The following is a 26,059-nucleotide window of genomic DNA, read 5'->3' as shown; positions in this document are numbered from 1 at the left end:
AAACAACTCTGAGATTCCATCCTACACCCATCAGAATGGCTAAGATCAAAAATTCAAGTGACACCACATGCTGGCGAAGATGTGGGGAGAGAGGAACACTCCTTCATTGCTGATGCCGCTCCCGTCCAGCAGGAAAGACACCAACACCGGGAACTCTTCTTGTAGCAGTTTTTATTCGGGATCCTTGACTATTGGAGTGACCGTGGGAAAAGCTCCCACAGAACCTTTTATAGTGTGCCTGTCCTATCAGAAACTGCCGCGTCGCCACTCCTGGTTGGTGCATTCGGATCACACCACCTCACGCCATGCCTTGTCAGAATCACGCCACCTTATGTCATGCACATAAGGGGCTTACTCACTGGGCATGCGCAAAGGGTTTTCTCACTGTGCATGCGCAGAAGGGGGCGCATTGCGCTGGTGAAGCAGCAGGGGGCGCTGCTATCTATGGCTCTCCACACTTCATTGCTGGTGGGAATGCAAACTAGTACAACCACTTTGGAAATCTATCTGGTGCTATCTCAGAAAAATGGGAATAGGGCTTCCTCAAGACCCAGCTATTCCACTCCTTGGAATATACCCAGAAGATGCTCCAGCACACAACAAGAAAATTTGCTCAACCATGTTCATAGCAGCCTTATTCATAATAGCCAGAACATGGAAACAGCCTAAGTGTCCCTCAATAGAAGAATGGATAAAGAAACTGTGGTACATATACACTATGGAATACTATTCAGCTATTAAAAACAAGGAATTCCTGAAATTTGTGGATAAATGGATTGAGCTGGAAATGATCATAATGAGTGAGTTAACCCAGAAGCAGAAAGACTCAAATGGTATATACTCACTTATATCTGCATATTAGCCCAAGGGGCATGTCCCATGAAAGCCTTCACTTACCAGGAAACTGAGACAGAGGGGAGGACATTCTAGTGGGACTCTAGATGAGACAAGCATGGGAGAAAGGCAAAGTAGAAGGATCCAGAGGGTCCTAGAAGCCTACAAGTAGAACATTATGATAGGCAGATTTGGGCCCAGGGGTCCCACTCAAACTAAGGCACCAGCCAAGGACAATACAGGCGGTAAACCTTAAACCCCTACCCAGATCTAGCCAATGGACAGAACACTCTCCACAGTAGAGTGGAGAGTGGGATATTACTTTCTCACATACTCTGGTGCCTCAACTTTGACCATGTCCCATGGAGGGGGAGACCTGGTGGCACTCAGAGGAAGGACAGCAGGTTACCAAGAAGAGACTTGATACCCTATGAACATATACAGGGGGAGGTAATCCCCCTCAGGAATAGTCATAGGGGAGGGGAATAAGGGGAAAATGGGAGGGAGGGAAGAATGGGAGGATGCAAGGGATGGGATAACCATTGAGATGTAACAAGAATAAATTAATAAAGGAGAAAAAAAATGAAAAAAATTGGACTTCAGTATTGTCTAATGAAGACCAAATCTCAAGTCTCCCCTTCCTTTTTAATGATTTTATACTCTGTGCATGTGCATGTGCGTGTGCGTGTGCGTGTGCGTGTGTGTGTGTGTGAAGGATGCTTGAGTAGGCATATGTATGGAGGTCAGAGGAAAATTGTGAGGAGTTGATTTTCTTCTTCCACCTTTATATGTGTTCCACAAATCAAATCCAGGTCACTAGGCGTGTATGGCAAGGACCTTTACCTGTTAAGCCATCCTTCCTGGCCCTAGGCAGACAATTTTTGAACATGTTGATGTTAGGCCTGGACAGGATCCACTATGTTAGCTCTTAGGATATCACTCTCTTCAGGGGCTCTTACTGTTTTGACAGGTTTTCCCTTTTTAGTATCTTCTTCTGGGCTTACCTATAAATAAAGACTGGCCTTTGATTTACTCCAGTGATTCTCAACCTTCCTAGTGTTGTGATAGTGTTATACAGTGCCTCATGTTTCAGTGAACCCAGTCATAAACTCATCTTTGTTGCTACCTCATAACTGTAATTTTACTACTGTTATGAATTGTAATGTAAATATCTAATATATGGGATATTTGATATGGGAGTTGAAACCCACAGGTTGAGATCCACTGGTTTAATCCATGGTCCACCCTTCTTCTTCATTTGATAATTTATCATATTATCTTAATGCTCTATTTTTCTAATAGATTTAAAAGGACTCTATACACTAACAGCTGTGGAGTTTGTATTAGTGCCTGGTAATCCTCATTAAAATCCAGATTCCTATATAAAAAAATATTTTTTAAGCTTTCGTAGATTAGAGTTTTACCTATAAAACTAAACAAATAATTTGTTTATGCTAATGAATTACATTGAACGATTTTTCTAAGGAAATCATTTTTGTTGAGAAAATAAGTTGGTTATGAACATTTGTAAAGGTGTTTACATAAAAAGAATGTGTGTTTACTTCATATAAATAATTAAAAGGCATTATTTTTGCATTATAGTTGTTTTGATGTCAAATTTGGTCCTTTCCTGAAAAGAATTGACAAGTAGTTTTATTAACATTCATAAAATTTTCTATAAAAATAGACTCATTAATTTCTTTAGCATTAAGTAAATATTTTATGATGAATTACATACATGAAAGTTTTTTAAAGATTATTAAACTTTTTAGAATTTTTCTTACATTTTTAAATTTAAACATTTTGGAACATTTCATATATGACTGTTATATTTAAATAATTTTCACATAGCTCTTTACCTTCACCAGTTCCAGTCCCAATCACCTTATCCCAGTCAGTCCTAATTCTTCAGTTCTCTTTAAATTATTGTGTTTATTCACACAGTCACACACACACACACACACACACACACACACACACACACACACAGAGACATGTGCACACACAGGGATAATTTTCTATTGAATCCATATAGCATAGATTGTATATCAAGCTCATCCTCAGACAAAACTGATTCTTTTTTTCTTAATAGCCATTGGTTACCTATAACTCTCTCTATATAGAAGTGGGACCTTGTGAAAATAACCCATAGCTATGTTGCCATGCCAGTGGGTGGTACCATTTATTCAGATATCATTTATGCAATCAGATTTTGAAATTTCATGGACTCCCTTTCATTGCATGTTTGGCATTTTTAATTTTGATTTCTTTTTTCATGTGTGCACTATTTGTATCCCACCCTACCCTCAATAGTTTTCTTCCCTCACACTCCTCATGAGTTAATTCAATTACTGAATACAAACCTACTGAACGCAACTAGCATTTTCCTTATGTCATGAAATTAAGGGTGTCCTCTGAGGACCACGATCTTGTACTTAAAAAACAAGGGAGGGGAAATAAGCTGATCTCTTTTTCTCCCTCAGCCTTCATTGACTACCTGCATCTCTTTGTCTATATGTGAGGCCTTGGGAAATTTTCCTCTACTCATGTAAGCCTGGTAATCATTTTGGTTTTATACATGATTTGTAGGCCATATTTTTAAGACTTTGTGAGAGTAAAATGACTATGACTGCCAGAAGAAAGTAACATGTTAAAATCATTTTGGTCCTCAGACTCCTACAGTCTTTCTCTCTCACTTTCTGCAATGTTTTCTAAGCCATTGGTGTTGTGTTATACACGTCCCATTTGGGGCTGGACACCACAATTACCGCTTAACTCTGCATTTCAATTAGCTGTTTGTGTCCCTAGTAGTCTCTGTCTGCTGCAAAAGTTAAGATTCTCTGTTAAGATACAATAGCTGCACTGACATATGGTCATTTAAAATAGAGTTGAAAACTACATTAATTTGCTATTGTGGTGTTACTTGCCTCACTTCCAGGGTCTCTGACTTTTTCAGCCTTGAATTTCCGGTGAGGTTTACAGTATTAAGAATAAGTCCCTTGCCACCGAGTGGGTTTTAGGTTCAATATATACATAATGTTTGACTCCAAAATTTAAGTACAAATAGATCATTGTGGTTGTCCTGATTCTTGGGTTTTGCCAGGCAGCCAGGTAGAAGACTTGATGTCCTTTATTCTGTGACAGGTTGCATACCATTTTCTGAACCTGTGAGTTTAGCCCTCAAGAAGAAGGATTCCAGGTAAATACCAACTGGATGTTTCTAAGTACTGCTACCAAAGTGTTTGCTGTCTTCAAAAACAAGGTCTGACCTTTATGTTTGGTAGACAACGACGAGCAATGGGCATATCCTATAGTATTTTGAAGGACTTTTGGACCATATGGCCAACAGTTAGAAGTTAAGTATCACCTGCCTGGTAGTTTCCTACCTCAAATATGCATACTTGCTAATATGAAGCTCTAAATTCACCATTGTGATTTGTTTGTCCAGTTGAACTTCAAAAATATTTTTTGTCACTTGATTATTTATGTCTAAGAAACTTACTTAATTTGAAAAAAACATGTCCATTAGGATTTGCATATTTCTTTGTGTAGTTAAGAAAGCTCTTGTATATTCAATCTTATGTTGATGCGTCAAAGTAGTGAAATTAGCTTTCTAAAGTCAAGGTTGTGTTTATATTAGGATGGAGTTTTCTCTAGATTCTACCTTTCTGATGATATAGATGCAAACATTTGAATCTGGTTATTTCTGTGACATGGTCTTCCTTTTCATTTTTTCCTCAAAAAAAAAAAAAGTTGCCCTGTAAGGTTGTTTTTGGGTTTTGACCTTTTTTATTGTTTGTTTCTTTTTGGCTGTTGTTGTTTGTTTGTTTGTTTGTTGCTTTTCAAGAAACTTAGATAACTTGTTTAGAGATCTATATTTCTTTTTCCTAGGCACCTAGTAATATCTAGGGTAACTTCTGCCTGGTATTATATTAAATCTTGATTATGGTTTTCAGGACACTTAAACATCAAATACATGCCTTCCTTTGATAGAGAGACACAGTGGTTGAAAGAGATGTAGTTGCACTTATAGAAATGGTTCTCTGTCTCACTAAGAACATAATTTTTACTCCTTCAGATCCATAGAGACTCACAAGAAAATGCTATGCAAACTGTGGGTCCATCACCTCTGCTTTAGAGGAGGCCCAGAAGCAAGATACTCGTGATTACAGTGAATATTTTACAGTCTACATTGCTGCCCATATGTTCTTATGCAAATCTGCATATAGCACTTCCTCAGAAAATTGACTTCATAATTCAACAATGTTTTGTTTTCAGATTTTGATTTTGATTAGGTGTTTTAATGACTATTTTTTTTTATCATGTAATGCAATTTGACATATATTTAGGGACAGTAGTATTCTGAGCTAGTCAAGCATGCCACTACCATAAACTGAAGTTCATCTACACACATTTCCTACTTCTGCTTGTTAACTCATGTTCTTTTAAAGTCATTCATGTGGAAATAACTCGTAACTTTATGTAATACCAACTCACTGACTTCAATGTCTTTTATTTATAGCCAGGCCACCTCCAATTCCATAAAGGAGGTGTGAATTACAGGAGGACCAGAAACAGTTGCCTTAGAAAAAGACCATGAACAAATCCTGACTAAATTAGAGTTAGTTATTTTCAATTTGAAAGAGGCTATGTATTTTTCTTTCAAAGCATCTGCACATATTTACACTAACACTGGACTTGTTGATCAAATCTTTCTCTATGAAAGGTATTTCTTTACTGACTCTACACCCACCCCTTACACATAAAAACGGTTCCAGAGAAGTCCTGTAAGTCATATAATTTGATGAAACAAATCAATATATAACATAATGTCTGACACAGTTTCACTTTAATTTTATTTTTTTATTTTTTGGAAGAATTAAACTTCTCCATTTTACCTGAAAATTATCCAAGTATGTCAGATAAAATTTAATGGCCAACTTGTAGGTTTATTTTTGGATGACTATGATATGTGTAAGAAAATAGAGACCTTAAAATTATAAAAGGTGTTGAAAACAATATTTATAGAATCCTCATACATTTATATGTATGTTGTCTGTGTACTGGCAAATGTATATTTCTCTTGATGAAAGTTTGTCAATATTTACTTTTGTTTCAGATGAGGTTTTAAACACACGAATTAACACTGAATATGATTTCTGCAAAGTGAAAATTAAGCTCTCTCTAGGGAGTCCTCTTATCCTTCCTATAAAAGTGCAGCCCTTCAGACAGGAAGCCGTGAAGAGCAGCATCATCACGTGTGTGCATGCTTCTGTTCAGTAATATTCAAAGCCATATGAAGACCAATTGAGCACCATGCTCATTGCTGTAAGCCTCACATTTCTAAGCATCAGAGGCTGTTGTGGTACCGTGTTGTCGTTTTCTGTTCATTGTTTATTCACCTGCCTTCCTGACATGTTTTACTTCATCAGGGGCTACACAGAGAAATATTTTCCCAAGTATGTAGGCCTACTGCTCTGGTTTGGGTTTGGCTTGTTGACAGAAATGTTAAGACTGAAGGGAGGGGTTGATCTTCAGGGTGTGGTATCCCCTAGAGGTCACTTCTCCTCTTTGGGTTGTTTTCTGTCACATGTCTTCAATTAAGTTCTCGGTTGACCCTCCTCCTAACTCACAGGAGTTCATTAACTCTCCTATTGTACCACACTTGGCATTGCCTTTTCATATTTTTCTTATGTTAATTTGAGCCAGATATCTATTGTCTGTTGCCATTTAATAATACATATGGTGTAGGAAAAAGGGGATCAGCAATTAAAAGTTGCCAGTTTCCAAATCCCCATAGTTTTTAGCCAAAATTATTTAGTTACTACTATGAGGATCACACATCTATTGACAGCGTCCTTAAAAATTTCCAAGTCACTGTACCACATTTACTATTCACAGCTAAATGTTAGCCATATATGATAATATAAAACTATCCAAATAAATCATCAATCAGTGTCTGTTTAAACGCTTTCAGTGAATTTTCCTAATTATTCTGAGCTCCATGTATTATATTCAAAGAAGAAATCTTGGATTAATGATTGCATGGCATAACACAGATAAATCTCACTATGTAGTATTGGATGTATTATATTAAAGATCATGTTTTTGCACATAGGAGTAATTTAACAACTCATGAATGGAAGAGAATGGTAGGCTGTGATACCTACCTGGCATCTGATGCTTAGGAAGGTGGCTTCTCTGTAGGAAGCTTAGTTTATAAAGTAGCTTCAGTGTTCATCATTAACTTCATTTTGTTTTAATACTCATATGAGCTCCTGAGTTCAAATCTATCTCTTATTCTCTTGTGCAGGGTATCACTTACATTTTCCAGTCTTTTGAAGGAAAGGTTAAGGATTTTCTGGGGCATAAGATAAAAAGAAATTTCATTACTTTCATTACATTTAATTCAAATTTTGTTCCTACTTATTAACGGTGTGATAGACCAATAATAATTTATTATTTTCTACATCAGTGGTACAGATATTTCTTGTTTCTGTTATAATACTTTAAAAGTTAAAAAGTATTCACTACCATACTTAAGACATGAAAAACTGTGCAAGCTGAAAATTGACTTTTCCTGAACTTATAATAGAGTTGAAAATTTAGGGAAAGTTGAGAACCTGCCCAGGTGCCCACCAGCAAGAAGGATGGAAAATGCACATGGGATGCACATAATGCAATTTTATTCACTAAAAGAAAAGCATTATGAAGTTAATTAATGGAAAATAAATTAACTAGAGAGCATTACACTATTTTATTATATTGCTGTATTTATTAATGGTACCTACAATTTTACTAAATATGTCTCTGTGAAAGCTATACTCACATTCAGTTCTACACATTTTCCATAGGTGAATATTTAATGTTGACTAACACACATAGATTAATGTTCTTGAAACTTTCTTTGACCCATGTTTTGTTTACAATGATTTGTCTAGTTTTCATATATTTATGAATGTTAGGTAACTTATGTTCATAATGTTTACTACTTGTCTTGTGCAAACAAAAATAAAATTTCTCTAGCATAAGGATAGTAAAGCATACTTTGGGAATTAGAATGTCCTGTGTGTTGAAATTTCTGTGAAAACATGAATGTACTGTGTATATGCTGCTTGGGGATGAAAAATTCCCTAACTGTCAATTAGATTAATAACAGAGCTATTGGGTTCAAGTATACCCAGCTGACTTCCCACTGGGTTTTCAATTACTACCAGGGGGCTGCTAAAATCTTCCATTGTAATACTCAGTTCTGCGGGTTTTTTTTTTTCATTAATATCTGTTTTGCAACAAAATGATTTGTTGCTCTGTTATCTGTCGCATTATCTTTAGGCTTATATCATCCTGAACAATAGACCACTTCATCTTTATGTAAGGCTGCCTTACCTGAAGTTGGTTTTGTGATAAATTAATACAGCTATTTCCTATTTGCTTTGAGTCATGATTCATCATAACATTCCTAAAGTTTTATTACATGTGTTTGCTTCTAAATCAATTTTAGACAAATATTTTGTGTTGTTTATTTAACTACTGAATAAAAAAACTTGCTTATATCAATATCATTCTTAATTGGTATATTTAAAAATATCAGTAAAAAAATAAAACTAAAATTTGTTTCATCATAAGAAAAAGACAGAGACAGGAATTAACTACTGATACTTTTGGCAGTAAGCCAAAACAACGTGTAAGATTTGTCCCAAGATTTGAAAAATAACATAAAGGAGATAAATTATTTAAAAACATAAAAAGTACAGGGTAAAAGAAGTAATGTAATTTTAGTATGTATAAGTCTATATAATTATTGTACCTATAATTGTTAACATTATGAAAATAGTGCATGGACATACGAAGAAATGATAACTTCATGTATATGCCTGTTCAGAAAAAGGCAAAGAAGCTACCTCCTGTTGTGGTTAATTTACCAGTATGACCTAATAATGTTTATTATTAGGCCTATAATTATTATTACGGCAGTATTTTCTAACCCACTGGCAACTAATCAAGACACAGACACCTGTTATATTTTAAAATAGCCTTAGTTAACCTGAGGCAGGGCAGATGTTAATGCCCTAAACTACTTCCCATAGTGGGGCAGGTATGGAATCCCTGTCCCAATCCCGTGACATCTGGTTCTAATAATTTCTATCAAGCTACCTCCCATCCATAATCCCAAATACTCGCTAATGTTCTTCCTCTGGGCCAAACCCTCCATCCACGCTGGCCACCTGCTTCCCCTCCACCTAACCCATGCTGCAGCATCCTCTCTGCTATTCTACTTGAGTCTCCATTCCCCCCAAGAGTGTCCTTCTCTCCCCAAGCCTGGGAACCTTAGCCACATCTATCCCATTTGTCCCACCCAGATGTGGTAGCCTCTTATTGGTCAAATAGGTTAGGCTCTTAGGCAAGGTACAGGTGGGGCAAGGGCAGCAAGCAGCAATTAGCATCAAATTACATTAGACCCACCTCCAACAACCTTCCATCTTATTTTATGAAGCTAGTCCAGTTAAGAGATAAAGAACAGATTGTCAAAAACAGACATTTTTGAAAATTCAAAAATATTCCTCAGCTGTGTTCATAGCAGCTTCATAATAGCCAGTGACTGGAAACAACCTAGATTTCCCTCAACTGAAGAATGAGTAAAGAAAATGTACATTTAGGCATTGTAATTTTACTCAACTATTAAAAACGGTGACATCATGAAATTTGCAAGCAAATAGGTGGAATTAGAAAATGTCATCCCAAGGGAAGTAACGCAGACCCCAAAAGACAAACATGACAGGCACCTAGTACAGCTGTCATCTGAGAAGCTTCAAGCAGCGCCTGATGGAAACAGAAGCAGAGACCCACAGGTGAACATTAGAGAGAACTTGGAGAATCACATGGAAGAGGGGGATGGAGAATTGAAGGAGCCAGAGAGGTCAAGGACCCCAAAAGAAACCCTACAGAATCAACTAAGCTAGGCCCACAGGGGCTCACAGAGGTTGAACTGCCAAACAAAGGGCATGCATGGGATAGAACTGGGCCTTCTGCACAAATGTCACAGTGACGAAGCTCTGCCTTTATGTGTGACTCCTAGAGAAGAAGCAGTGGGTGTCTCCAACTCTGTTGCCTGCCTTTGAATCCCTTTCCCTTAGCTGGGCTGCCTTGTCTAGCTACAATAAGAGAAGATGCACCTAGTCCTACTGCAAGTAAATATGTCAAAGCCGGTTGCTATCCATGGGAGGCCTCCTGTTTTCTGAGGAGAAAGGGAGGGCTGGAGGATGGGAGAAGGGGAAGGTCAGAGGGAGGGACTGGGAGGAGAGGAGGGAGGGGAAGATGCCATCAGAACGTAAAGTAAATTAAATAATTAATAAAATCTTATTGCAAAGCAAATCTGTTTGTGCTTAAAATTATTCCATGTTATAAAGAAATGAAAGGCTGTTTCAACATTCAAAAAGTACAGCAAATAATCCACAATATAAACAGGCCAAAGAAAAATGTTTGGTCCAAGAATAGACATTTGATATAGAACAACATTTTATCTAAGAATAAAATTCACATTAACTTGCATATGAAACTAAGTTTGTAAAATTGTAAAGAATATCTAAAGAGAACCTTGATATAGAAGTTTAGACAATCATAAAGAGCTGAGTGTTTTACTCCTAAGATAGGAAATTAAAGGCAAGAATGTTTTATATTATTATTTTTACCAGTGTCACACTAGAATTCATAGCTAAAGGAAGAAGATGCAACAAGGAAGAAATGGCATACTGATTGAAAAAGTACAGATTAAATCACTATATCCCAGAATCCTTGTAAAATATTGTCCATCTTTGAAAATTTAGAGCATCAATTAATGCTCATGCCGTTGACAGGACCTAAGATCCATGAATAGCAGTTATTCTCGCCTGTCTCAAAATGATTATTGGAACTGAAACTAATGTTGTGATATCACTGTGGGTAATAATTCAGTAATAATCTGACAAAATATATGCAAGATTGAGTTGGGTAAAGCTACAATATTCTGATAGAAATATTCTGATAGAAATATTCTGATAGAAATTTCTCACATACTCTGGTGCCTCATATTTGACCATGTCTCCTGGAGGGGGAGACCGGGTGACACTTAGAGGAAGGATAACAGGTTACCAAGAAGAGACTTGATACCCTATGAGCATCTACAGGGGGAGTAAGTCCCCCTCAGGAAAGTCATAAGGGAGGGGAATAAGGGGAAAATGGGAGGGAGGGAAGAATGGGAGGATACAAGGGATGGGATAACCATTGAGATGTAACAAGAATAAATTAATAAAAACAATAAATAAATAAATAAAAAAGAATAAACTGAAATAACTAAGAAAATGTATTAGATACACTTATTTTACATTCTTACTTGATAGAAAATAATTTATAATTATGAGACCAAAATATACAACAAATATATGTAATTTGATTTTATTAAAGTCTGGTGGTCTAAAATATTGATATGAAATAAATGAAAACTAAGTAGATGTCTTAAGAAAACAAATGAATTAGTGAGCAAATATCATTCCCTCTGTGTTAGCATAATGATAAGTATTAAATGAAATGACCCCATGCTTGTCAACGGGATATTCATTTTGTTTGGCTATTCAGTTCAGTAGCCACCACTCTTCATTCAACTTACAAGTCGATTTTTACACTACATTAAGAATCTTTACAATATTATTACTTGCTAAAAGGAATTGGAAGATATATTGTTGTTGTTTTTGGCCAAATGTTTAAAAAGCAAAAGGCAAAACAAAACAAAACAAAGCAAAGTTCCATATTAAACACAGAAATATCAACAAAACTATAAGTGGACTATGACTTATAATTGCTTTTATTTTCTCAAAAGAGGAAATGAGATGAGAGCTGTTCCCAAGGCTTTCTAGCTCTTTCTGAACTCTTGATGGCTGGTTCAAGTCAGCTGTTCTAACCTGAGCTCCTCTCTAAGCTCACTGTTTCAACCTGGCTTCTCTTGACTTTCTTTCATTTGAATCTTTAAACAAGGTCAGAAGCTCTCTTATCTCTCTAATACATATCCATAAACTAGTATACTTCTGTGAACGTTTCCTACTAATATCTGAAACAAGTCATAATAAAAAATGAAAATAACATTGGCCTTGGAGTTCTGCAGTAACTTTAAGAGACAGTGTTTAAATTTGCTGCTGCCATCATGTATTTGAGTAACAAAGCCGCCAGCCAAATACAACCTGACTTTTGTCCTAAGCTATGTGACAGGTGTTATGTTATGAGCGCTAGAATTTGTAATCCCAGTATCTATTTCCATATTGTCTCCAGATTACACGAGTAGTGAAAACCTACAATCCTGACTGCAGCTGAGCCAGGACTTGAACTCAGTTTGGACAGAGTGACATGTGGTTCTCAGTGATCAGTCAATGACTTTCCAAACCTACTCATCCAGCAAATGCAAGGGTTAGTTTCTGACACCAGAGCATTTGTGAGCGTTCCATGTCGTCCACAAAAGCACCATTCCAGGACCAGGAACACTGAATGAGAACACTCTATTGAGAACAAATGCTTACCAGAGAGACACGTTTCTTCCCTTATCTGTAAAATATGTAGATTCTGCTCATCAGGTGAGAACACCCATGAAGGGATGAGCATTTTGCTTACATTCTCTAAACAGCACCAAGCAAATTAGAACATCTTAGAGATGCCACGGCTAGGATCTGTCAATATGTGTTTCATCATTAACCTGTCTTCTTTACGTAGAGCATTATGTGAGAGGCATCGTAAGAAGACCAAAGTCATGGGAACCAACCGTAGAGAAATTGACTGTGCTACTATGTAGAGAGATTTACAAACATGGAAGGTAACTGTCTTATCGCTTTACAAACAGGTTTATTTATTTATTTTTGTAATAAAACTGCCAAGGTAAAACTTAAAGTATCATTGAAAAAAATTGATCTCTTATCATGTAATTGTTTTGCCAGAGACCGTTCATGTAAATAACCTCTTTCAATGGGCTTCCAACTATTTAGCACATAGGCTATTTGACTTTTACACTTAGCTCTGTCAGGGAAATGGATGACATTACGTTCTGGCTTCATTTCCTTGCCTCTATCATTATTCAGTGAAAATAAATAATTCAACTAAAGTGTCACAGGCTGAGATTCAGGATCTTTGCTCACCCTAGACATGATTTTACATACTAACTGCATAATTACCTGCTAATTGTTCTGCGATTACATTTACCTTAAGCTGTCACAACTTTAAAAGGTATCCTAATTGTAGCTCAAATGATGGCATTTCTTCCCCCATCCTGTTATCTACAGCTTAACTGCAATGCAAAATCGAGGTGTTTAATTTCTTTGAAAACATGATCATCACATCTGGACACTAAATAATTTTAAACACAGTGATTATTAATGAGGCATGCCTATGCACTTTAAGCATGCCCAAGAGGGAAATTTATCAAAAGGCACAAGTAATATGTTAGTATAAAAAGGCACTTTAAAATTACACATCTAATTACAAGATTGGTTTGATCGTGTTCTATGAAGTCCAAGGGGCAACTGAAACCTTGCTCCAGTGGTAGTGACTTGGGCCAGTGTGGATCACTGACAAGCACAACTAATATTACTCTGATGACTAAAATGCTGAGATCTTCCTATCAAGTCTAGTTTCAGCCTGAGGGAAACAGAATTTCGGTTAATCAAATGAGGGAACCAAAATGGCCAGGTTTCCACTTAAGAATTTTATTTTATTCTATTTATTCAGTTTGTTATAATTTATTCACATAACATCCCAAATGCAATCCCCTTGCTCTTATCTTCCTGTTCCCTCCCACCCTCCCTCTCCAGCCCTATTCCCCTCCCCTAGACCTCTGACAGTTGGGGTCCTTCTCCCCTATGATCTGACCACAGCCTATCAGGTCTCACCAGGATAGCCTGCATCCTCTTACTCTGTGTCCCCGCAGGGCCTCTCAGTAAAGGGGCAGTGATAAAAATGGGGCCACCAGAGTTCATGTCAGAGGCAGTCCCCTGCTCTCCTCTGCCTATTCCCCACATGGAGAATGAGTTATCCATTCACTACATCTGAACAGGAGTCTAGGTTTTCTGCTTGCAAAGTCCTTGGTTGATTCATCTGCTTGAGCAGCCAACCCTGGGTCCATATCTCTCCACCTTTGCAGCTCCTGACAATCCCCATCTGCCCCTACCAGTCCTTCCATCCCCCAAACCTTCTGCTGAGAGCACGCACTTTGTTTAATCAGCAGGACAGCAGTTACTGCCCGGGGACCTAAGAACAGAACTGAGAACTACAAAACAGATCCCAAGGTGAGAGGGGTCAAAACTGTGTGAAACACCTGTGAGTCCAGCCTCAGGCCCTGCAGCTAATCCACAGGAAATCCCTGGGTCCCTGACCACACAGACTCAAAGAAAGGGGCTCACAGAGCCTCAGGGGCTCCAGAGGAGCTGTGGGCTACAAAAGCACCATCACCTACTTAAGAATTTTATGTGTCTCCATTGCTGGTGGGAATGCAAACTAGTACAGCCACTTTGGAAATCTATCTGGCGCTATCTCAGAAAACTGGGAATAAGGCTTCCTCAAGACTTAGCTATTCCACTCCTTGGGATATACCCAGAAGATGCACCAGCACACAACAAAGATACTTGCTCAGCCATGTTCATGGCAGCCTTATTCATAATAGGCAGAACCTGGAAACAGCCTAAATGCCCCTCATTAGAAGAATGGATAAAGAAACTGCGGTACATTTACACTATGGAATACTACTCAGCTATTAAAAACAAAGGATTCCCGAAATGCCCATTTGTGGGCAAATGGATTGAACTAGAAATGATCATAATGAGTGAGTTAACCGAGAAGCAGAAAGAGTCAAATGGTATATACTCACTTATATCTGGACACTAGCCCGAGGGGCATGTCCCATGAAAGTCTTCACTTACCAGGAAAGTGGGTCAGAGGAGAGGACTTCCTATTGGGTCTCTAAGTGAGAAAAGCATGGGAGAATGGGGAAATAGAAGGATCCAGAGGGTCCTAGGAACCTATAAGAAGAACATTAAAATGGGCAGATTTGGGCCCAGGTGTCTGGCGCAAACTAAGGCACCAGCCAAGGACAATACATGCAGTAAACTTCGAACCCCTACCCAGATCTAGCCAATGGATAGAGTTGAGTGGAGAGTGGGCTCTGACTATCACACGTACTCTAGTGCCCCATATTTGACCACGTCCCCTGGATGGGGAGGCCTGGTGGCACTCAGAGGAAGGATAGCAGGCTACCAAGAAGAGACATGATACCCTATGATCATTTACAGGGGGAGGAGGTCCCCCTCAGTCACAGTCATAGGGGAGGGGAGTAAGGGGAAAATGGGAGGGAGGGAAGAATGGGAGGATACAGGGGATGGGATAACCATTGAGATGTAATATGAATAAATTAATAAAATATATTTTAAAAAGGAGAATTATTGTGTCTCTTTGCTATTCATCGTTTTAAGGAATTCAGTGATTCACTTTTGTAGCTAGCACATGTGTTTGTTTGATTTCCATCCCTCCAACAAAATACCTGAGAAAAACTAACTCATTGGAGGAAAACTCAGGCTGTTTGAGAGGTTTCAGTTCACGGTCTTTTGGTGTCATGGTTTTTAGGCCTGTGGCGAGAAACACTGTCAAACGGGTGAGGAGAACATTGTGATAGACAGGCATAGTGGACCGGACCTGATTACCTTATAGGATCCGGAAGCAGAGAGAGAAAAGATGAATGTGAGAACAAACATTACCCCTGGAAAATGATCTCAATAACCAAGTCACTCCAACTACATCTCACCAGGGAAGATTGCTACCACCTCAAAACTAGGCCATCAAACTAAGATACCATCAATATATTCATCCATTGATTAGCTGACAGCACTCTAGTTACCCCTTAATTACTAGATCCACCACTATAGATAAAATCATGGACACAGAAGTCCTGTGTGTGTGGGGGCACACTTCATTTTCAAACCATAACAGCCTATTTTAATTACAATTTATATTCAGACCTTAACAGTCTGTCTAATTTCTGGTCCCTGGCTGATTTCTTTGAGCTTGTGCCTTATTCAGCTGAGGTTGGCAGTTGTGCTTCATCAAGTAACTGAGATTCGGTTCATACACACACACACACACACACACACACACACACACACACACACACAGGCATGCACACACATGTGCACGTGCACACACATGCCACATGAAGCTATCTATGCTAAATGAACATTTACACCTAAAGCCAGCAATTGCTTGTCACTTCACCCCTTAGCTCTAGTTTCTTGGGGACAAACCTGAGTTTACTATTCATTTTGAATGTTCTTAGCCCTTTTAAACAGAAGGTGAGTGGGAGAATGATCTATTTGGGGACCAGTGTGTTAAAGAAATAGTGGCAGCACCTCAGGCAAATCTTCATGGAAGTAGCTGCTGCTGATATTAGCAATGAACATCTGAGAAGTGTGATTTTAGGACTGAGTAATTCTTCCATTACCTCTGCTTCCTAGTAGTTAGAGTTCTTTGCTAGCAACTTGCTGGTATGGGCAAAGTAAAATATTTTTGAATATAGATACAATATTTCAATTGTGTTAAATGTTATAAAGATAGATAAGAAAGATAACGAAGTATAATTAGGCCACATACAGACACACTGAACTCGAACAATCATAAGTTCAAATAATTATGGTCAATATCATGAATGTAATATGTGTGTGTGTGTGTGTGTGTAGGCATGTATATGGAGGTGCATATGTATGTTTGTTTATATATGAGTGTATGTGCATACAGAAGTCAGAAGTCAACACTTGTGCACTCCAATGTTACTTGTGAGACCTCATTTTTTAAATTTTATTTTATTAATTTATTCATCTTACATCTCAATGGTTATCCCCTCCCTTGTGTCCTTCCATTCCTCCCTCCCTCCCATTTTCCCCTTACTCTCCTCCCCTATGACTGTGACTGAGGGGGACTTCTTCCCCCTGTATATGCTCATAGGGTATCAAGTCTCTTCTTGGTAGCATGCTATCCTTCCTCTGAGTGCCACCAGGTCTCCCCATTCAGGGGACGTGGTCAAATAAGAGGCACCGGAGTACGTGTGAAAGTCAGACCCCACTCTCCACTCAACTGTGGAGAATGTCCTGTCCATTGGCTAGATCTAGGTAGGGGTTTAAATTTTACAGCCTGTATTGTCCTTGGCTGGTGCCATAGTCCCGCTAAAACTATGAGACCTCATTTTTGAGACAGTGTCTCTCACTGAATTTGAAAGTCTCTGACTCAGTAGACTGACTGGGCCACATGTCCAGGAAATCTGCTTTCTCTACACCTCTTCAGGGTTAGGATTAGAGCTGTGTGTGCTTTCACATGGCTGACATCTTACACTAGCACTGAGGACTAAAGCCAAGTCCTCTAGTTTGTTTAGCAGAGTTAGTCCAGAGTTCAAATATTTCCTTGACCCCAATATTTTTCCCATCAATTTGCATGTCAGTCCTACCCCAAGCAACCACCCTTGCCTTTCAGAAATTGAATGTCAAGAGAATGATGCTATATTTTGTCTTCTATTTGATTTCTTATATTAAAATGTGTTTGAGAAACATAGGCATTGTCAGCATCTAAAGTTTGTTCCTTTGAATTGACTAGCATTACCAAATGGTATAGCAAGACCTTATATATTTAGTGCCATTTTCCATGGAATGAAATCTGGATTGCCTTCAGCCTCAAGTTGGTTGGAATAACTGTGCTATAAAGTTCTGTTCCTTAATCTTTGTCTAAATGAGTGGGACCCTTGCAACGTAATGAATCCAGCAGCTGCTCTCAGAGGAAAGCATGTGTGTCTTAACAGAAGAGATGTTTATGAATTGATTCAAATTTTCTCAGATGCCTGTACCTCAGATGTTTCATGTGTTTCTCAGATTCCTATATTAAATCTTTTTTCTGGAGTGAGGAAGAGTATAATTCAGTCAGAGAGTACCATGTTGAGATATAAAATGTCCTGGGATCAATCCATGGCACTTCAAAAGTAAATAAAAGTATTTTTCTTTTATTTAAGCGCAACATTATTTTTAAAATCAAACACATATTCTTTATTCCAGGCACAAAATCATAAACATACTGTGTTTGAGAGAAAAGTAAACAATTGACCCCCAGAAAATAGATACATTTATTAAGTTAATAATGGTATACTACACAGAAACAGAGTTGCCTAGGGAGAGAGAGAAAGGGCTGTGAATATCTGCAACATTTGCAACCCTAGTTGTACATTGGTAGATAGAGCACCAGGCCTCTATACCTTGAGAGCTATGTAATACTCTAAAAGCAAGTTATGCTTAGATCAAGACTTGTCGTCTTGCTTTGGGGGCCTTCTGTTGCTATATTGTGTTTTTGTGTTTGTTTTAAGAAAGTACTGAAAGTTTGGTGGGTAGGGAGTGGGGAGGACTGGGAGGGACTAGAGCGAGGGAAAGAATATGATTAAACTATGTTAAAAGTTAAAATTTGTTCTAAATGATAAAAAATGTAATTAAAAATTCCTGAGGAAAGAAAAAAAAAAGACTTAGATTCTTGAACTGCAAAGAAGGGAGAGGAAGTAACACACATCGTTATAGTGTGGCATCACTGTTGAGCATATGCCACAGGGTATAGGCTAAGTCATGAAGGAGGCAACTGAAAAGTATGGCGGGTGTCCAGCTACCAGGAACTTTGGGTTCACTGTTGCTTATCAAGTATAGAGAAGAAGTTTCCTTTCTGGGCTTTCAGAAATAGAGTCGAAGTGGCCTTTTCAGTTTTAGAGAGTCAGTTTGAATTTATTTCCTGCCAGCTTTATTAAAAAAAAAAAACCCACCGCCAGGAATTGAGCTACTTCTAAACATATGATGCAATTATGTAGATACAGTGCCTAACACAGACCAGGCATCTAATTCATTATTGCTGTTAGGACCTGTCCACTGTCATTAAAATCCTAATATAATAGCTGGGAAATCTGATGTATGAATAAATAACTGAAAATAATTGATTAATTCTGTCATGGAGGCATAACAAAGGAAGGCTGTATTCATTATTTTACCCTAGAGTAAGGAGGGGTTTGGATGAGCCACTGAAAGAGCAGAAAAAGTGAAACAAATCCAGGGAACTTATCAGAAGTTCAAAACATGTACCAGAAATAAAAGTGAAAGAGAGAAATTTAGATAAAGAAAGATGTGCACCGAGACATTGAGCACCTGAGAACAGAGGAAATGGTGTAAAATGGGCAAACTTTTTAGCTTGGTTAGGGTGGATGAAAAAGACAACAATACTTGAGTTTTGTTCATCTCAAGATTTTAGCAATCAGGAAGGTGAAAGAAACTCAGAGAAGGCCCTTAGAAATGATCCCAGCCCCGGCCAGAATGACATGTGAGGGAAGTGATCTGTAGCTGGCCCTCTGATAGGATGTGCTGGCAGAGAAAGTGTCCCCTAACTGTCTCATGATCTCTGTAGCACTACATGGAAATACAAATGACTGGGTATTTTCTAATTCTGAAGGCCTGGCCTAGGCCCAGCTGATTTTCTCAAAGTCTCATAGATAGATAGTTTTCTGTTTTAAAGGTGGGTGTACTAAATGTAACTTTAATGGTATTTGACAATTCTCTTTGTTTGTTGATGTGAGTTATTACTATAGAGAAAAATAAAACTTTATAACAGTAATACTGAATGTAAGGATGGGCCAAATCTCCAATTTTCTTTGTTTACTTACTTATTTGCTATGTAACTCAAACTTGATGGCATATTATATCTTTTTAATATTTGCTTCATTTTCAGGATTTGTTACATAAGTACCCAGAAATAATCATATCCAGGTTTTAATTTCCTCTTTCCAATTTCCCCATGTAATGTACTAACACATCTCCTTCCCAACCTTATGTATTTTTTTTCTTTTGCTTTGTTTTTAATGGAAAACCACTAAGTCCAAATATACATGGTGGTAGAAGTTTGGAAGGCTAGCCCCGAAATTGCAAGATCAGGAGGGTCAGATAAACCCAAACTAAGCAGATAAATAAATACATATACATTCAATATTTTTTCATCCTGACAACATTTTGAAGAGTATTAAAACTTATGGGGAATCTACCAATAGACCAAATAATTGTGATGTAATTTAGGATAATATCAAATTTAACATTGTAATCAGTTTTCTGTTGCTAAGAGCATAGATTTACAATTGTCACTAGATAAATTGTTAATTACTTTCATTTTGCCAAGGTATACTATATAATGCATTTCACAAACATCAAGTTATATACCATAAATATATACAATATTCATTTGTCCATTAAAAGATGTACTTTTCTATGAGGTATGAAAGCTGAAGTTATCTATGGTTTTAGACATAGGAATTTAAAAGTAATTTGATACTATGTTCTTTTATCAAAATAATAGTAGTAAGTTTATTCTGAGTGCCTGGGATATCTCTAGCCAAGTGTTGTACTCTAAATTTCCATTACCCATTCATTATGTGTTCTCTCTCCTATAGACCAGACATTAAACCCATCATAAATGTGTTGGCTACCTCCATAACCTTTGTGTCACTATTGCATTCATGGGTATATTTTACCATGCTGGTCACTATTGATTAAAATGTAAAAAAAATACAAATAAAAAAGACTGTGACTTTATCAGATACAAATGGGACATTTGCATCATTCCCTTCTCCAAGGATCAATGACTAATTGAGGAATAGTGGTAGAATGATTGTACAAGACAGATTTGTGAGAGAACTGAAGAAAAACAGTGCCTCCTGGACATTATGGATTAATGTACCCACGACCTCATAATGTTTGTCTAAAATCAAGCCACTAAGCAATCTAACACAGAGGAGGAAGGGTTCATGGAACTCTTCCTTATCTGAGCCATGAACATTTGAGGTCATCTGGGAGAAGATGAGTCAGTTTTTATTAAGAATGTATCTATTGGTCACTTCGCAGGAGTTTCCTGTCCCTCCCTCCCTCCCTCCCCCACATATGAGAACTAAAAATCCAGAGGTCAGCAACTATGTCTAGTTTTACATGGTTTCTGGAGATTTGAATGCAGAACGTCATGCTTGTGTGGCAAGCAGTTTATCCACAGGTAAGACTGTCATCCCCAACCGTAGGTCATAACTATTTTAGATAATGTGAAACTTAATAGTCAGATGAATTAGAAGTGCTATAGTGACTTTATTTTTTACTTCCCAATAGTTCTTTAATTCTGGAATAGTTGAGAGGTTAGGAACAGATATTTTCCTGAGAATTTCATGTCATAGCCTATTCACATAATCATACGACTACTTATGTGTCACAAGACCCTGAGTGTCTGTCTACTTTCTGTCACGTGGTGACCTTAACATCCTTATATGCAATTTAGAGAAGTTGGATTTAACAAAACAAGTCAGACAACATTCTGAAACGTCCTTATCTTGCTGAGTGACCCAGAATCCCTATTAGGCATCAGAGAGGGTGTGACGCAGATGAGTGACAGAACAGCCCACAGTGTCTCATGGTTCCTTTCCAGTGGTCTCTCTCAAACCTGTCATTCCTTTGCTCCCCCCTGTCAGAAACTACTGAAGCCACTTTTCCTGCATTGCTACTATAACTGAGATAGGGCTTTAAAAATTGCTTGTGTATGTCTGTTTCTGACTTATCATTTGCACACAAGTGCAGCGCTCAGAAAGAGTCCAGAGGAAGCATCAGCTCAGCTGGAATAGGAATTGTAGGTGGTTAAACCCTGCCCGCTCTGGATTCTGGAATTCCAACTCCAATCCTCCGTAAGAGCAGCACATCCTCTTAAACATTGTCTCAATACTTTTGCCCTCATATAGAACTTTAATGAGCACCATCCTTTGCTGGTTTATTCGCAAACAGTTATTTGACTCCCATTGGACAAACAACAGAATCTCATTTCCCTTGACGACCTCCTTGTAAACCTACATGAACAAGGACAGTAATTTTCTCCCAGAAGTGATTAGGGGTGGAAAAGGGAGTTGAAGTAATACTCCTTGGGATTTTGAAGAGATGCACTTTCCGTCCTGTGAATAAAAATACCACGACAGAAAACTGTCAGGCATGTGCAATAAGTCTTATGAAGCGCCCCTGCAGAGAAAAGCTATATTGCAAAGCTGAAACATTTTGTGTGCCTAAGTTCCTTTGCTAGGACGACTCCCCATGGACTCTGCCAACCCTGCTGACATGAACCATATCATTTCATGGAAACTACTTGTGTTGTCTAATTTACAGTCAATATCCTAACAAACCTATTGGTAGAGTCTCTCTATGCTGAAGTACATGTTGATAAGATAACAAAACATGGAAGCAAGCCCCAAAAGACAGTTTCCTTTATATTGTGTATGTTTATTTACTTATTGTGAGATTTCTTGCATGAGTATTGTATTTACATAATTTCTATCCTATCCTGTCCTCATACAACTCTTTCCATGTCCCTGCACTGCTTTTCAAATTCATGAACTCTCCTGTATCTATTATTACCCCAGAGAGAGAGAGAGAGAGAGAGAGAGAGAGAGAGAGAGGAGGGAGAGAAAGACAGACGGAGACAGAGAGAGAGATTTACTGTTGCTCATATGTGTGTATGCATGTATAAGTATGATTGGGACATGATAACCTGTCACTGCCTTATTCACTGAAAAAGTCTTATTCTCTTTCTATGAATAGCCATTAACTATTTATAATTCTCCATCTAAAGGTGGGAGCTTGTGATATTTACCACCCTCTAAATTGACATGTCAGCTGTTCCTGTCATTGGGCAGGTGTTTTTAAGTGACCATGATTTTGAAGTTTCATGGGTACAGCTTCCTGTTTCTGTGTCTCTTCCAAGGTTTCCTCTTCCTCTTCTGTGATGCTGCATACATTTTCAGTGTAGAGGTTATCTTTCATAGGTATCAGATGTAGAGGACACCCCAGGTCAGTTTTTCTCCACATTTTGACCATTTGAGGATTTCTGCTTTAAAAGACATTTCTCCGTGAGCTCAGGGATCTATACTTATCTACAAGCATAAAGATAAGAATTTAGAATGTCATTATAAACTATTTTGGTCTAGAGAGTTTGCAGTGGTAAGTTCTCCTCTATAGGCCATGATTTCACCCGGCAGGATTGTTAGGGTAGGTTAACAGTATCAGGTATGTATTTCTTCCTATAGAGCAGATTGTTGGTTACCTCTGCATTAAAGTGCCACTATTGCATCCTTATGGGTGTCTTTAATTTTCTGAGATTATAATATAACTATATATTTCTCCCTACTCTCTACTTCCTCCAACCACCCCCGTATTTGCCTCCAACACTCCATCAATTTTTTTTATCTCTTTTTAAAATTAATTGGTATGTAATGTACATATATATTCCTAAATATAATCTTCTTGAACTGTAAAATGTTATTTGTATATATACTTTCAGGTAAAATCATTTTACATTACAAACCAATTGGTGCACTTTTCCTTGGGAAAGATGACTTTTCCTGCTTCTAACTTCCAGCATTCCTCAGGTGCCTAAAGTTCTTTGTGTAGGGTTGAGGCCTCATGGGCTTTCTGTGTTGACTTTGCCACAACTGTTGTTTTACTTGTTCAGCTCATGTTTTTGCAGGCATGTTTGTAAGTCTTCATGGGTGTAGTGTCTGATGTTACCAGGAGATACGGTCTCAGAGAAACCTCCTCTATCCTCTGGATCTTCCATTCTTTCTGTCTCATCTTCCCCAATGTTCCCTGAGCCATTAGGTGAATTCAACATCATACATTTTGATTGGTTATTGTTTTCTATGGTTTTCTCTGTTGCAAGAAGTTCCATTGATGAGAGTCCCAGACTATGCTTATTTGTGGATATAAGGACGGATGTTTATATATTGCTTTCCATAATTGTGCTGATTTAGTAAATTAGTGGTTACAGATTCTCCTCCAAGTACCATAACTTCACTAACAATGTGTAATTAGCCAGGTTTCTGGTATGAGGTATGGTTTTGCTCTTGATGAGTATGTCTTAAATCTGATTAGAGAGCTGTTGGTTACTGCCAACTTATGTGCACCATTCCTGCTCTTCTAGTGCTATTGTATCATGCTTGTTGTTGATGTGGCAATGCCTATAGGTATGGTCGATGTACAAGAATATTGTTTTTCTTTCTCTTTCAGAAGCTTGAATTATGACTTCTGGTACCATAAAAGCTAGTTCTTTAGGAGAGAGCCTTTGGGTGACTTCCATTTACAAGGGTCTCTGCATCCTGATTTTGCAGTGTGAGGTGATGTCAGCAATAAAGATTACTTTGCATCTCTGGGGGACAACCTCCTTATCGCTTCCCAAACCCCATATCTTGGCAATGGTCCTGTTTTACTCTCATGGTTTCTGTAAATACTGTAGGCTATTCACTCACATCTGATTTGACCATTGTAAAATCAATGGGCTGGATGGTTTGGGAGTCTCTTCTTTACCCCCAGCCAATAACTCAAAAGGGCATCTCACATCTGGTATTAGAATTTTGTAACATGGCCATTGAACAAACCTCATTAAAATTATATGTATATTTTATACACAGAATTGCATGCATTGTACATTTTAAACATAATTAGTAACAATATGGTTCCTTGTGATTTTTGTCTAGACATTATAATTTTTCTTTTCCTCTCCTCCCTCCTAGTTCTGTATTTGTCTATCCCCTCTTCCTAAAGAGCCTTGATTTTTCCATTTTCCTTTCAGATCACTTGCATCTCACTATTCTACTTTATATTACTCCAATGTCTTCTATATTTACCTTCCTCTCTGTTCCAAAGGCACTTTTATTTCCCATTTTCCTCATCAGATTATACATTCTCTGCTGTTATGCTCCTTATTGCTTCCCGAACCCCATATCTTGGCAATGGTGCTGTTTTACTCTCATGGTTTCTGTAAATACAGTAGTCTATCTACTCACATCTGAAGATCTAGACCTAGAAAGATTAAAAGAGAGAACAGGTGACATTTATCCTTCTGGGTCTAGATTACCTCACTCAGTATGATCATTTCTAGTTCTATTTATTTACCTGCTATCTTGCTGTGTGCCCCAAAATACAAGATCCAGACGTAAGTACAATTAATTATAGTCATCTGACATTTGACAATGATGACAAAAATACACACTCGAGAAAGGATGTCATCTTCAACAAATGGTCCTGAGGACACTGGAGTTATACATGTAGAAGAATTAAATGAAGCCTCTTTCTACCACTCTGCATAAAAACAACTCCAAATTGACCAGCAGCTTCAATGGAAATCCTGAAATGCTGAAACTGTGTGTATACTTTTAAAGTATGTGACTCATATTGAAGGAAGCAAATAATATTCAGGACAGCAAAAATGAAACATTATAATTTGTTCACTCTATCACTAGCATTATTATAAGCAATAGATGCCACAATCCTCAAAAGAGTGCTTAAGGATACTAGTTGTTCTCTGCTTATTTACATTCCTCAGCATATATAAAAGTATTGTATTTGTGGACAAATGGATTGAGTTAGAAATGATCATAATGAGTGAGTTAACCCAGAAGCAGAAAGACTCAAATGGTATATACCTACTTATATCTGCATACTAGCCCAAGGGGCATGTCCCATGAAAGTCTTCACTTACCAGGAAACTGGGACAGAGGGGAGGACATCCTATTTGGACTCTAGATGAGAGAAGCATGGGAGAATAGTAAAGTAGAAGGATCCAGAGGGTTCTAGAAACCTACAAGATGAACATTATGATAGACAGATTTGTGCCCAGGGGTCCCGCTTAAACTATGGCACCAGCCAAGGACAATACAGGCTGTAAACTTCAAACCCCTACTCAGATCTAGCCAATTGAGTGGAGAGTGGGGTCTGACTTTCACACGTACTGTGGTGCCTCATATTTGACCATGTCCCCTGGAGGGGGGGGAGACCTGGTGGCACTTAGAGGAAGGATAGCAGGCTACCAAGAAGAGACTTGATACCCTATGAGCATATAAAGGGGGAGGAAGTCCCCCTCAGTCACAGTCATAGGGGAGGGGAGTAAGGGGAAAACAGGAGGGAGGGAAGAATGGGAGGATACAAGGGATGGGATTACCATTGAGATGTAACAAGAATAAATTAATAATAAAAAAAGAGTATTGTTCTTCAAGGTCATCATCTACATAAGTCAAGATCCTTGGCTGAATACCTAGGAGATTTGGAATACATAGTTAGCAAAAGAATATAGGATCATCATTCCTCCCCCCCCCCCC

This window comes from Acomys minous (genome assembly GCF_964271855.1).
Source record: "Acomys minous genome assembly, chromosome: 14".
NCBI classification, from domain to species: domain Eukaryota; kingdom Metazoa; phylum Chordata; class Mammalia; order Rodentia; family Muridae; genus Acomys; species Acomys minous.
Note: the sequence above shows the minus strand (reverse complement) of the source record.